Source organism: Hevea brasiliensis, chromosome 13 (assembly GCF_030052815.1).
Source record: "Hevea brasiliensis isolate MT/VB/25A 57/8 chromosome 13, ASM3005281v1, whole genome shotgun sequence".
Taxonomy (NCBI): domain Eukaryota; kingdom Viridiplantae; phylum Streptophyta; class Magnoliopsida; order Malpighiales; family Euphorbiaceae; genus Hevea; species Hevea brasiliensis.
Genome location: NC_079505.1, coordinates 64,335,984 through 64,350,131, shown reverse-complemented (window position 1 = coordinate 64,350,131; position 14,148 = coordinate 64,335,984).

Below are 14,148 nucleotides of genomic sequence, written 5' to 3'. Positions count from 1 at the left end.
TTGGTCATTAAACTTGTTGGTTTTGGTCACTTTCTCAAAGCTTAGGTCATTTTGGCAAAATTGCCAATTTTCGGTTTTGGTGCTCCGAAGTTGTACTGTTCCATTGATCAATCTACTGTTTGAATTTGGCAAAACTTCCTTCATAGAAAATGTTCTTTATTATCTTAAGTATATTCTCATTTTTGGATCACTCCAATCGGAGATTTTTAGCTCAAGTTATGGCCAAAATACAATTACTGTTTACGTGTACTGTTTATGCTGAGATTTTGGTTCTGGCAGATTTTTGGTCCAACTTTGTTCAGTAATTTGATCAAGTTAAGTTCATAATTTGGTCTAACTTTCTTCATATGAAATGTTCTACTATGTCTTAGGTTTCCATTGGTTTAAGAATCGCCTAAATCGGAGTTTTCTAGAGAGAGTTATAGCCATTGGAACTTTACTGCTCAATGGCAATTCTGCAGAATCGCAGGTACAGTAACTCCACTTTGCTCAATAATTTGACTAGGTTAATGGCATAATTTAGGATGGTATTCTTCATGAAAGTTTTAGATCTATGTCTTATCTAATTGCTGATAAAATTTCAGGTCAATTTGACCTTCCTAGCTCGAGTTATGACCAAATGAACAGTTACTATTCATTTGGTCAGTTTGATGCAGTGGCAGCCTGCTCTCATTTCACTTTGGTCAATTGGTTCACCAAGTTTTAGTCAGTTTTTGGCCATGGTTCCTTAATGAAAATTGTGTTATTTTATGTCTATTTTCATCTCCAATTGGTGGCATATCAATTGGGCTTGTAAAATTCCCGTTTTGGTCCTTCAAAGTAGGTTTGGTCATGCTGCCAGCAGCATGACCATTTACCTCCGAATTTAACTTAATTTCCTATCATTCCCACACAACTTATTTGGTCATAATTGACCATTATTTCACTTCACAATAGGTCAAACATGCCATTTATGCATTTCTCCAAATTTTGGTTCACAAACCCTAACCTTCAAACCCTAACTCCTCCATCTCATGCAATTAATCACAAGTAGTGCACTTAGTCTTAACCATTCAACTAATCAAAGCTTTTAAACTCATTCTAATGCATCAAACCATTCAATTTCATACTCCCCTCATGCTGGCCAAAAATTCAGTTTGTCCTTCCCCCATATTTGTTTCATTTAATCAAGTTCCATGCTCATTTTCACAACTAATTATGCATTTAAATGAATAAAAAAAAGGGGTTAACATACTAACCTCAACTTAAATCTTCAAAACCCTATCTTTTGCTTCTTTTTTTCTTCTTGTAATCTCCTTCTTAAGTAGTAATAACAAGCTTTAGTAGAGTTTTTATAGGATTTATGAAGGTTGAGTAAGGAAAAATTAAGCTTAGTGTAAGCTTAATGGAAGAAAATTCCATGGAGGATATGTGGTGATGGTGAGGCGGCAACCAAGGAAGGAGAAGAAGAGATTTTCTATTTTTCTTTTCTTTTGTTTGCTTTTATTTATTTTGCTATGGAAGACCATTAAAAATCTAATTTAATAAATAATTTAATTAATTTGTTTATGACATCACGCATGATGTCATCACCTTTGACTTTTCCATCTTTTTTTTTCTATTTATTTTTTTCTATTAGTTCTTTAATTTAATTTTCGATTCCGAAATTTTCTTTTCTCCGATTTTATTTGACAGTTAGGTCAGGAGTCAGCTCTCGGGGTCAATTGACCAAATTACTCCTCGCCGGTTTATCCCGGTTTGCAAATAATTCCATATTTCTTCCGACTCCCTGACCTAATTATTTAACTGGCTTAACAGTTCTTTTTCGTGATTTTCTCTTTTCCATTGTGTTCATAAGGGTCCTAAGGACCGCAGCGTCACTTTTTACGGTTCGAAATTTGAGTTTAAAATGACTTCGCAGTCGTTCCCGAGGAGGTCACCCATCGCTGTGACTCTCAGCTCGTTTAACTTCTTATGTTCTGTTTTTCTTATTTATACTTAACTAATTGAACATTACTAATTATTTGTGTTTATGGCTTCTTTAGTTGTCTTAAGTATGGTTCTAATCCCCTTAATTGTCCGGACCGACATCGGTCACCGGAACAGTGAAATATACTAGGCTATACAAATAGGGGTGTTACAAATCCCTTCCAGCAATCTTGCAGATCTTGTTTCTCCTTCGCCTCTCTTGAAGTTAATGTGCACTCTTGAATATAAATTGGTTCCCCCTCCTCTCAAATCCTGACTTATTATATTTATATCTTGTGTAAAAATCTTATTTTAGAGCCCTAAAAGCCTTAGAAGTCCATCTGAATCAAGTTAGAAGGAAGAAAAATAAAAAATAATTGACTAATAAAAATTAATATGTTTTTAAAAAAAATAAAAAAAATCCTAAAATTAAAAAGAAAAATAATAGATAAAAAGTTTATTTTAAAATATAACTAATTATTTTGCCATGCATTTCGCAGCTTTTTTATTTTTTTTATTTTAATAACATAATTTAATATTTATTTTTAATATTTTATATTTCAAAATCATACTATGAAAATTTATTAATCATAAAATTTTTAACTAATTATAGTTATTTATTTTGCTTATTTGATTTTTAAACTCTACACCTTTTATAGGGACATTTATTTTTAGAAGTATAATATATAATTATGTACACAAATATAAAGGATTTGAAAAACATAATATAATAAATATTTAAAAATATAATTATACATATTTAAAAATAGAGAACAATTAAATTATAAATATAAATAGGCGAAAAAGAAGAAAATTTTAATAAACTCTATACTCAATATTTAACAGGAGTGAGAAATAATTTTTATTTTTAAATATTAATAAATAAATTATTTATAAACACCATTCAATTTTAAATTTTGAAGTTTGATTATTAAGAAATTATTTATATTATTTTTTAAAACTTTTTCGTATGTACCAATCAAAGTATAAAAAAAATAAGAAAAAAGCAAAAATAAAAATTTTACGACATTTAAAAGAAGTAAAATGAATTAAAAAAAAAGTAAAATGAAGATTTGAATTTTAAAATTCAAAAGACAAATCAATATCTATGATATATTTAAAATCCATAATTTATTAACAATTTACAATAAAATTAAATTCAAATATCTTATTTCTAAATTTTTGTATCCAAACATAGTGTTAATGTATTCGTGTGTTCGATAAAATTCTACTAATGTTGCAGCTGCATTGATGTCTTCAATCTATAAGGAGAACAAGAATGAAGATGCTTTTGTTTACATGACATATGGTGAAGAGAATTATTAATTTATTTTATCACTATAATTAAAAAAAAAAAAAAAAAAAAAAAAAAAAAAAAAAGAAAGCTTACCTAGTAGTGGAAGAATGGTGACCGGACGACCATCGGAAGATAAGTATAAGAAGGGAAGAAGGAAAAAGGGAGAAGGAGCTTTTGCCTCGGCGAAATGAGGGAGAGTGGAAGCAAGGCAGATTTATATCCGCTGTTTACCAATAGAAATGAAATCCGTTACTAAACTTTTTGTTTCTTTTTTTATTTCCAATGCAAATTAGAATAAAATATATATTCTATTGCTAAACGAATGTATTTTTTATTTTCAATGTTAGTATTCGCAACGGAAATATGTATTAGCACATTTTCAATTGCCAATGTATGAGTTAGCAACGGAAAGTAATTTCAATTGTCAAATGAGCACCTTTTCAATTTTTAGTGTGTGTTAGCAACAAAAATATATATACTGTTGCTAAATAAGCACCTTTTCAATTTTCAATGACTAATGGCGATGGATATACTTTTCTTTGTTAAATTTGCAATAAAATAGTTTTTCTCAATTCTAAGTTTCAATAAATAATGTACAAAAAAATAATATGTTTAAGAATTTAAAAATGATTTTTTCTTTTATACGTTGCTAATTCATCAATAAATAAGATATAAAATAATTATTATATTAAAAAATTTAGCAATGAACAAGTCTTATGTTTCTAAATTAACAATGAAAAGTAATTCCATCGCTAAAGTTTCAAAAAATAAACTATAAGATAATTATTATGTTATGGAATTTAGCAATGAACAAATAATATTAAGTTGTATTAGTGACCGAAAGTATATCCTTTTCGTTGCTACATTAGCAACTTCTGTTCTTTGTTAAATTTCAATAAATAAAATATAAAAAAAATAATTATTTTAACGAATTTAGCAATGAACATGTGTTCCATTGCTAAATTAGCAACGGATATCCTAAAGTTTCAATAAATTAAATAAATAATAATTATTATGTTAAGGAATTTTGCTTTGTAGTCAACCTGTGTTCCATTACTAAATTACTAAATTTGAATAAATGAAGTATGAAGTAATTATTATGTTATTGACTTTAGCAATGGAGATGCAAGTTCTACCGCTAAAGGTCATTAAATAAAATATAAATTAATAATTATATTAATAAATTTAGCAATGAATTTTTTTCTTTTTTTTTTTTTTGCTAAATTAGCAACAAATGTAATTTTATTACTAAAGTTTTAATAAATAAAATATATACTTATGATTATTATTAGATGTACTCGATACATATGTATCATCTCTCACAATCATGTGAAACCAACTTTTAATATTTTAAGAATGGCTCATTTTTCTGTAAGACAGAGAGAGAGCACTCTTTTTATATGCATCGGGAGTATTCTATAATATTTCGTTAATAAATATGACAATGAAATAGCTATTCATTTCTAAGTTTAATAAAAAAAAAAATCAGTCGTTTTTATTTAGTAATGGAAATTTATTTCATTACAAATTGTTGTTTCAAATTAGTTGTTGCTATATTGTAAACGTTTGCACCATTTTTTGTTTGCAATTTAACAATGAAAGTCTATCCATCATCAAATTTTGTTACTAATTTGTTTCTAAATTTATTAACCTTTAATTTACTCATTTTAAATTCATCGGAAAAACATTGCTAATTAGCAATGATGAACATAATACGTTGCTAATTCTCGGATATTTCTCATAATGTATGGTGATCTAAATGAATCAAGACAAAAATTCTAAATCAATATCGATTTGCTTTCTGTAAGAAAATTAGCAATGAGGGTATCCATCTGCTAATACCTTTTTTGTGATGGATTTTGGATGTTTAACGACAAATTTTGGATGTTTAGTGACGGATTTTTCTGTCATTAAAGTTACTAATTAAAAGTCAAGAATTAAATTACTTGGTTTTAAAATTATAGGGACTAAGTTGTAGCTAGATTTAATCAAATCTCAGATACTAAATTGTTAATAAAATAAAACATTAGGGATAAAATTATTTTCAAATTGAAAATAGAATTAAGGGTATTTGGGTTATTTTTGCTAAAATTAATGGCAATTTAACTACGATTCTAATGGCAAGGACTAACTTATGGATTTACTAAAATGTCAATGATTAAATTACTTCGTTTTAAAACTATAGAGATTAAGTTATAGGTTTAACAAGACTTATGGATTAAATTGTAATTTACCTAAAAAAAATAAAACTTGCCTTGTCCTAGTAAGCTCAACATCTCAAAACATGGCATCAAAGATTGGAATTTTTAGTTTAAGTAGAAAGAAAAAGGTGGTATAAACATTGCACACACATAAAACTGATAGCAATACACTTGCATAAGAAATCAAAAATGATAAAACAAACTTTTGGAAGGATTGCATGTGATTTGCACGTAGGCATTTGATCAATTGCCAACTTCCATCATCACTTGGACTTCGCAATATGTATCCCATGCCTTCATGTGGATTTGCAGGCCTTACGTATATGGGCTTTCCCATTCCAAAATCAACATCATTGAAAGTTAGTCGCACCCAACTAACAATGCTGAGGTTTGGGCATCGACAAGCATGCACACCTTGCATGATAGTCTTGAGGTCATCTAACACTTCCAAGTAGTCAATATCTGATCTCAAGTAATCATTATCAAACCTCCTTATTTCCTTATCAATTCTTTCCAGAGTGTCCTCTAATGGCTCTGATAGAACCTGACCAACTATGATGCATGGAAACGGGAGGAGCCCATGTTTCCCCATTCCAAAAATGTTTCCTCCTCGGAATGTGAGGACATAGCTAGGAAATATCTCTAGGCCATTTTTACAATTTTTAGAAATTGGATACGCATTTTTTGTCCTAGATACGTATTTCTTTAACAAAAAAAAACTAAAATAAAAAACTTAAAAGAATCGCAACATCCAAATAGGCAAACACAATAGGTTAAAATCAATTTGCGCTACAACAAGAACAAGAACATGAAGAAGGAGAAGGAGGAGGAGGAGGAGGAGTACTTGGCATTAGTGGGTTGGTGTGGCAGCGACTGGAGCAATGGAGCTGACTCGTCTCTTGGAGGCGACTCAAGGCAGCGATTCAAGGATGACTAGCGAGGCGTCGATGATGCAAGCTCAGATCAGGTATGCCATGCTCTACCTCCCTTCTCATTCTTGATGGGTCGATGCTCCTCCCTTCATGCTCTGCTTACGTTATTGACTTTGAGATACTGAGATCGATACCCATTTTTAAACAGTTATTTTTTTTTCGAAAAATAGTTATTAATTTTATTTATTTAATTTTACACCATATTTTTAGAATATGCTCTACTTTAGCCTTTTGGTATCAAAAAAATTAATGACAAAATAAGTTTGATTAATTTTAATTTATCCTATATCCAATTAATTTCTTATTCTATATATCTATTATTTCAATTATTTATAATTGCAAATATATAAATTGTCTAATTAATTAATCAAGTAATTAATTTAGACATAAGCTATGAATCACATATTTTATGTTAATTAATTTAGGCATGCATTAATTATTAATTAATTTGTTTGAAAAATTGAATTGATTGTATGAAGTTGCTTTTTTTTTTCTTTTTTTATAGGATAATATTTGAATGGATTCTTCGAATTCTAATTTTACTCAAGCAAATAGCACTAGTAGTGCCACTTCTTCACAAACTAGGGAGGAAGAATTTAACCTTTTGTGGAGATATGTGACTAAACTTGAGAAAACGGGAGAAGGAGGGGGTAATTATAAATGGATATGTAATTTTTGCGAATAAGAAAAACAAAGGACTTATACTAGAGTGAGGGCTCATTTATTGAGAATCACTAAAAAAGGGATTGTGCGTGTAAAAAAGTGGAGAATGATAGTATTTCTGAAATGAGAAAACAGAAGGATGAGGCAGCAAATAGAATTATCAATTCACAATCTAGACGAATTCCTTTGCCTAGTACAACTTTTGCTTCTTTATTGAATAATAACAAAACCAAGTGATTCAACAACATTAAAGAGAAAAAGAGTTAATGATTCTCCACGTTGTAGAGCTTTTAACTTGCAAACTAGAGCTCAATTAGATGCAAAAATTGCTAGAATGTTCTACACTAACGGTCTACCTTTTAATTTTGCTAGAAATCCTTATTATGTGAGTTTTTATTCCTTTACTGCTAATCATGTTTTGGGTGATTATGTGTCGCCGGTTATAACAAATTGAGAACAACATTACTTGAGTAAGAAAAGACAAATGTAGAAAGGTTGCTTGAACCTATTAAAAACACTTGGTTGGAAAAGGGTGTTAGTATTATGAGTGATGGAAGAAGTGACCCCCAAAAGAGGCCTTTGATTAATTTTATGGTTATTTCTAAGTCTGACACTATGTTTATCAAATCTGTAGATTGTTCTAGTGAAGTGAAAGATAAGCAATTAACTAAAGGAAGTAATTGATGAGGTTGGTCATCAAAAAGTGGTACAAGTCATCACTGATAATGCTTCAAATTGTAAGGCAGCTAAAGAAATCATTTAAGGAATATTTCCACATATTTATTGGACTTTTGTGTTGTGTTGTGCATACTCTTAATCTTGCTTTAAAGAATATATGTGCGACAAAAAATGTGGAAACTAATCAAGAAAATGATGATGTGTGTTATTGGATCACTGAAGTTCTCGGGGATGCTTTGCAAATCAAGAATTTTATAATGAATTATTCCATAAGGCTTGCAATTTACAATCGATTTAGCCCTTTGAAGTTGCATTTAGTTGCTGACACTTATTTTACTTCTATTGTTCTGATGCTTAAAAGATTTAAACTCATTGGGCGTGCTTTAGAAGCAATGGTTATGAGTGATCAATGGGCACAATATTGAGAAGATGACAAAGGCAAAGCTAGATTTGTTCATGACAAAGTGGTGGATGAGGATTGGTTTAAAAAGGTTAATTATATCCTTGCTTTTACTAGACCCATTTATGACTTGATTAGAGTTTGTGACATAAACAAACCGTGCCTTCATTTGGTTTATGAGTTATGGGATTCTATGATTGAAAAGGTGAAGAAGGTTACTTTTGATCATGAAGGAAAGCAAACAAATGAGTTTTCTCCTTTCTACTATATGGCTTATCTAATTCTTGTTGATCGTTGGGCAGAGAGCAACACTCCCATTCATTGTTGGGCTCATTCATTAAATCCAAGGTAAATTTCTAAATTACATACTCATCTTCTTCCTATAAATTTTTTACTTTTCTTTTTCATTGAGTTTGTTTCCTATTTTTGAAGATTTTACAGTGAAAAATGGCTTCAAGAGGGAGAAGGTAGACTGCCTTCTCATATGGATGGAGAAGTATCCATTGAAAGAATTAAGTGCTTTAGGAGGATTTTTTTTTCTAATGAAGATGAGCGAATTAGAGCAAATGATTAATTTGCAAATTTTCCCCTTAAAAGTGGGCCATTTGCAGATCCTGATTCTATTGGAAGTAGGTATGCTACAGATCTAAGAAGTGGTGGGCTTTTAAAGTTGGCTTTTAAAGTGCACCTTTACTTTAAAAGTTGGCTTTTAAAGTACCTGCACAACCTACTTCCTCCTCTTGTTGTGAAAGAAATTGGAGAACTTATTCCTTCATCCATTCATATAGAAGGAATAAATTAACTCCAAAATTTGCAAAGGACTTAATTTTTATCCATAATAATCTTCGCCTTCTATTGAGAAGCTCCTCCCAATATTATAATAAGAAGATAAAATTGCGGAATGTTGGTGGTGATTGTTGTCCCTTGTAGCAACCTAAGGAGGGGGGGGGTGCTGATATGGGTGTTAATTAAAAAATTTAAAGGTTAATAGGTATTTTTAAGAATAAGCACAAGGAAAAGGAAAAGAAGAAAGAACACAAGAAATTTATAGATGTTCGACTATCCCAAGCCTACATCCTCTCCTCAAAGCCCTTCTTGAGAGTTAACTCTACTATAATTCTTTTTTGGGTGAAGAAAAAACCCCTTACAAAGCCACAAGAGCAAACTCTTGCTCTTTTACAATTCCCTTTTCTCACAAGAGCAATATAATGCTCTATCACACTCAAGTTACAATGAATACTCTTAACAACTTTGAAATAACTCACGGAACTAAAAAAATATAGCTTAAACAAACAAGCTCTCGAGAATTAATTATGGAAGCTCAACTTCTAATGAGAGAAAGAGGGAAAAGTTTTTGAAACACAATAAATTCTCAAAAATCAATTATTGTAACTTTCCTCCAATCAAAATTAGTTTCCATTTATAGTTTTGGCAAGGAAATGACCATTGGGGATGCATTAAATGCAAATGTAGCCATTCAACCACCCAAAACCTTGTTTATCGAGTTGTAGAAACCTAGGTTCGGCTACTGAAGTTCCTTACTTTGGCTGTCGAAGGTGGAGGCGCCAAAAACTCACTTTTGAAAACTTAACTTCAGTTGTCAAAGTGCTCTCTAGACAGAAATACAAAAAAGCATAACTCTTTATCCCAAAACTAGATTTTCAATCCGTTTGGATCGTCAAAAAGCTAATTCAATAAATTTTTCATTAAAAACATTTTTGAAAATAGATTTTGTATTTCTCATAGTGGAAATTTCATTTTACTCCCCTTGGTCAAGAAATAGACCAAAAAAAAATTATATTGTCATGTCCCCTTGATCTTTGCTTCAATTTCTTACTCTCTTTCAATCTTGATTTGAAGTAATTTAATAATTTTAAACTTGGTACCTACAATCTCAATACAAACACTTTCAAGATAGATTAGTAGCACACTAATTGTTTATTATCATCAAAACATGGATTAAGATTCCTAGGTCTAACAATCTCTCCCTTTTTTATGATGAAAAACAATTAGTGGATAAAGGAAGTTAAGCATAAGTGAAGTGTGTGTTTTTCAAAAATTCTCTCCCTTAATATACTCCCCCTTTTAAAAACAATTTATGCCTCAATAAGTAGAATTTGGAGAGCACATAAGAGAGATTTTGACTCAATGAATGTAATACTATGGTGTCATGATTCCTAGATGAATGATGATGCAAAAATTCAATATGTCAAAAATATATCATAAATATACCAAGAAAGCATCATCCAAAAGACCAATGTGGTTAAAAATATGTATCGCAACTAAAAGCATGTGTAAAACCTACAACTATACATCCACTATCTACATATCTCCCCCTTTCAGCATCATCAAAACAATTATCAAAGGTGAAGATGTACAAAAAGGATCATAAAAAATATAAAGAAAATCAAGTCTCTAGAGGAGGTGGAGTAGCTATGTCTAGTGGAGAAGTGCCACAGGCCATATGCTAAAAAAGAGAGAAGATCTGAGCCATCTGCTCCTTCACATACTACTAATGATGAAGCTGGTAATCCTCCATCCTCTACAGTTGATCCTCCATCTAAATAGTACAGAGCTCTAGATGAGTCAAGGCATCATATATATTATGTGAAATCCATGAGGACTCACCCTAGTCGACTGTGCCACTGAGTCTTACTAGGGCTTTGGATGCACCAACCTAATCAAAAGAAGCTCCTGCTGGTGTGTTATGAGGCTATGCTTATCTTCCCTATGGTCACTGTGATGAAGTAGGACAATCCCTCCTAGCATGCTCATAACTGTCCTATTAAATAGTAAGCCTTATGTGTGGAAAAGTGTCCATGGTGTAGAAACCATAGTCTCTGGGTATATTCATAGCTGCTTCTGTAACTAGATCAGCTCTAAGGGCCCTAAAAAGTCTAGTGAGAAGATGACCATAGGGGAGACATGCCATGGAATGCCTAAGGGCTGAGGCCATAGTATGAAGAATTAAAACAGTTAAGTTTAGGGGACGATTCTCCAAAAGACAGGTCATGACAAACATATCGGTGTAAGTTAGGTCAGACTGATGACCTACTCTAAGTACAATCTCATGTGTAGCTATATGGTGTACAACCTTGGTCATTACCCCAAGGTGTGCGACAGGTAGATGAATGGGGTAACTAGTATAATCACCCCTAGATACAATTCTAATTTGATCTGTAGGAGTGTAGGGCTCAATGATCCACTGGTGGGTGTTAGTTACAACTACACCCTCATTTGGGTTTCCTAAATGTTGAGCTAAAGTAGTAGGAGTGAGGGAGACTCTGGTTTGGTTAACAAAGCTGACCAGAGTGATTGGGTTAGACTATTGGAAAATCTATAGGTTGGCATAAAAATCCCTAACTAGGTTCTCTCTGGAGGTACCAGGAGTAGTGATGTGAGAATCCCACCCTTGGGTGACAAAGGGAGTAAGAAACCCATGGGTAGTGAAGTGAATAACAAAGTCAAGGTCAATTGGTCTACTCGGGTGTACGAATCTCTTAGAAAAAGGTGCATACTTGTCGGAGTTCCTAGTGACTATATCAAACTCAAAGGCTAGAGGTGTTTGGGTAGGTGAACCTCTACTAGACTCTCCCCTAGGTTGTTTACCACATGTCCTCTTTTGACCCATAGAGACAGAAGAGAGTGTAGAGATAGAAGCACTACAGATAACAAACATAGAGAATCCATATTCAAATAAAAAAAAATAGTATAACATGATCCAGACATCAAAAGATATGGCCAAAACAAGTCATAATAGACGCAAAAGTTAAAGCAGAGAACTATGTATCAAAATAAACATATCATGTCAACTTAAGTCTATATAGCTCAAATTGCAGAGGTAGAGTGCAAGAGCAAGTTAACTTGAAGTATTATGAATATATGGCAATTTATGAAGATCATAATAACACTGCACAAAGTAGCAAACTCAAAAGTGCCATTGCCAAATTAAAACAACATAACACTTGGCTAAACACTAAAAGAAATGCCTAAACCATGTCAACAAAAGCACAAAAATATCACAAGGCAAATTTAAGAAGCCAAGCAGCTCAATTATAATTAATATAGCTAGCAAGTATATGAGAAGCTAGCAAGTATTATGCTAGAGTTATTCAAACAAAAAATATATATATACTTATAGGAAAAATTAATAAACTAAGTTTGGTTTAAAGGAAATGAAAGTCCTCATGTCTAGCTATTTACAGTCACAAGTTTATAGCAACTGTAAAACCATAACAACAGTACTAAACATAAATGCAACAGTAAAACTTAAGATAGGGTCATTCATAACTCAAAGAATTGACAGTACGCCCTTTTTTTGTCAAAAGAAATCACATGTACATATTTTGCAGACTTAATATCACAGAGAGATAATATTGCTGCAAAAATGCTAGCAATAGGGTTGATTATGTAACTCATATCCAAAATAGCCAAAACTTTAAAATAATGCATAAGCTCAAGGAATAAGTATTCTAACAACAAGCCTAGAGTACTACAGTAGTATCATAGGAAGATATATGCATATAGATTTAATGATTAAGTTAGCTAAAAGCGTAACATTTATAGGGCAATTACATACCCATAAAAACAAAACAATAACTAGTAATGATAATCATAGCAAGTCCAATTTGCAATCAAAAGAAATTAGGAAATCAACCAATTATAGACAACTAATGGGAACACAAAAAGGTAGATATACCTACCCGAAAAGAAGAAATTGGGAAAAACTTCAAAAGTGAGCAATCCATGCCCAAAGTGGCAAAAACACTAACAATTAGCAAAATAAAATGTAAGCAATAAGCGTAAAAACAAGCATTTAGATAGTAATTTCAAATGAAATTAACAAAGGTTGTGACAATACCTAAAATTTTGAAAAGGTTGTAGAAACCCTAAGAAAGTAGTGAAAACTCTAGAAATCTGATGAGAATGTGAGATTTAGGTCAAAAAAAAGCAATGGTTTTGGAGGTAATTTGGTCGGAGAGAATAAAAGAGGGAGAGAGGTATGAGAAAAGGGAAAAAGCAAGAGAGAGAGAGAGAAGGAAGTGGCTGCCAAAGAGTCGAAGAAAAGGGATCGAGGGGTTTTTTTAAAAATCCCAAGTTTGGCAGCTGAAAGAAGATATTTTTACTATTGTTTTGCTTTCTGCCCAATTTTAAAAAAACAAGGGTTTTGGGGTTTCAGTAGCCTGAATAAGGATTTTCGACTGCCACTTTTGATCCTGTCCAAATTTTAAAAAAACTATTTTAAAAGGGTTTCGGCTGCCACTTTCAGCTGTCGAAGAGTAATATTTTGGCTACCGAACTTTGCTCTACCAGAAATTTTAAAACATATTTTCAAGGCTAAAACAACTTAAAAAGAGTTTTCTTTTTGAATAATTGAAACATCTTACACATAAAAATTTTAAAAACATTGAGACAAAGCTTAAAATAACAAGCGTTTTACAAATTGAACAAAAATTTTCAAAGGAATATATACTCAACATCATCACAAATTCAAGCATCAAAGCTATCAAGCATACCTAATTCTCTCTTAATGAAATTAAACATATCCTCACACAAGGGTTTTGTAAAGATATCAGCTAATTAGTTATTTGTATCAACAAATTTAACAACAACATCATCATTCAACACATGATTACATATAAAATGATATCTAATGTCTATATGCTTGGTTCTAGAGTGTTGTATGGGGTTCTTGGTTAAGTTGATTGCACTTGTATTATAACATTTAATGGAAATGTGATCAAGAGATACTTTGAAATCTCTTAATTGTTGTTTAATCCAAAGAACTTAGCTACAATAAAGACCCATAGTCACATATTCGGCTATGGAGATAGAAAGTGCAATCGAGTTTTATTTCTTGCTACACCAAGAAACTAAAGAATGTCCTAGAAGTTGAGAAGTACCTAAGGTGCTCTTCCTGACAAATAGGCTTCTGGTAAAGTCAGCATCCAAGTAGGAACACAAATCAAAAGATACATTTCTAGGATACCATAAACCTAAGTGCAAAGTTCCATTCAAGTATTTAAGAAT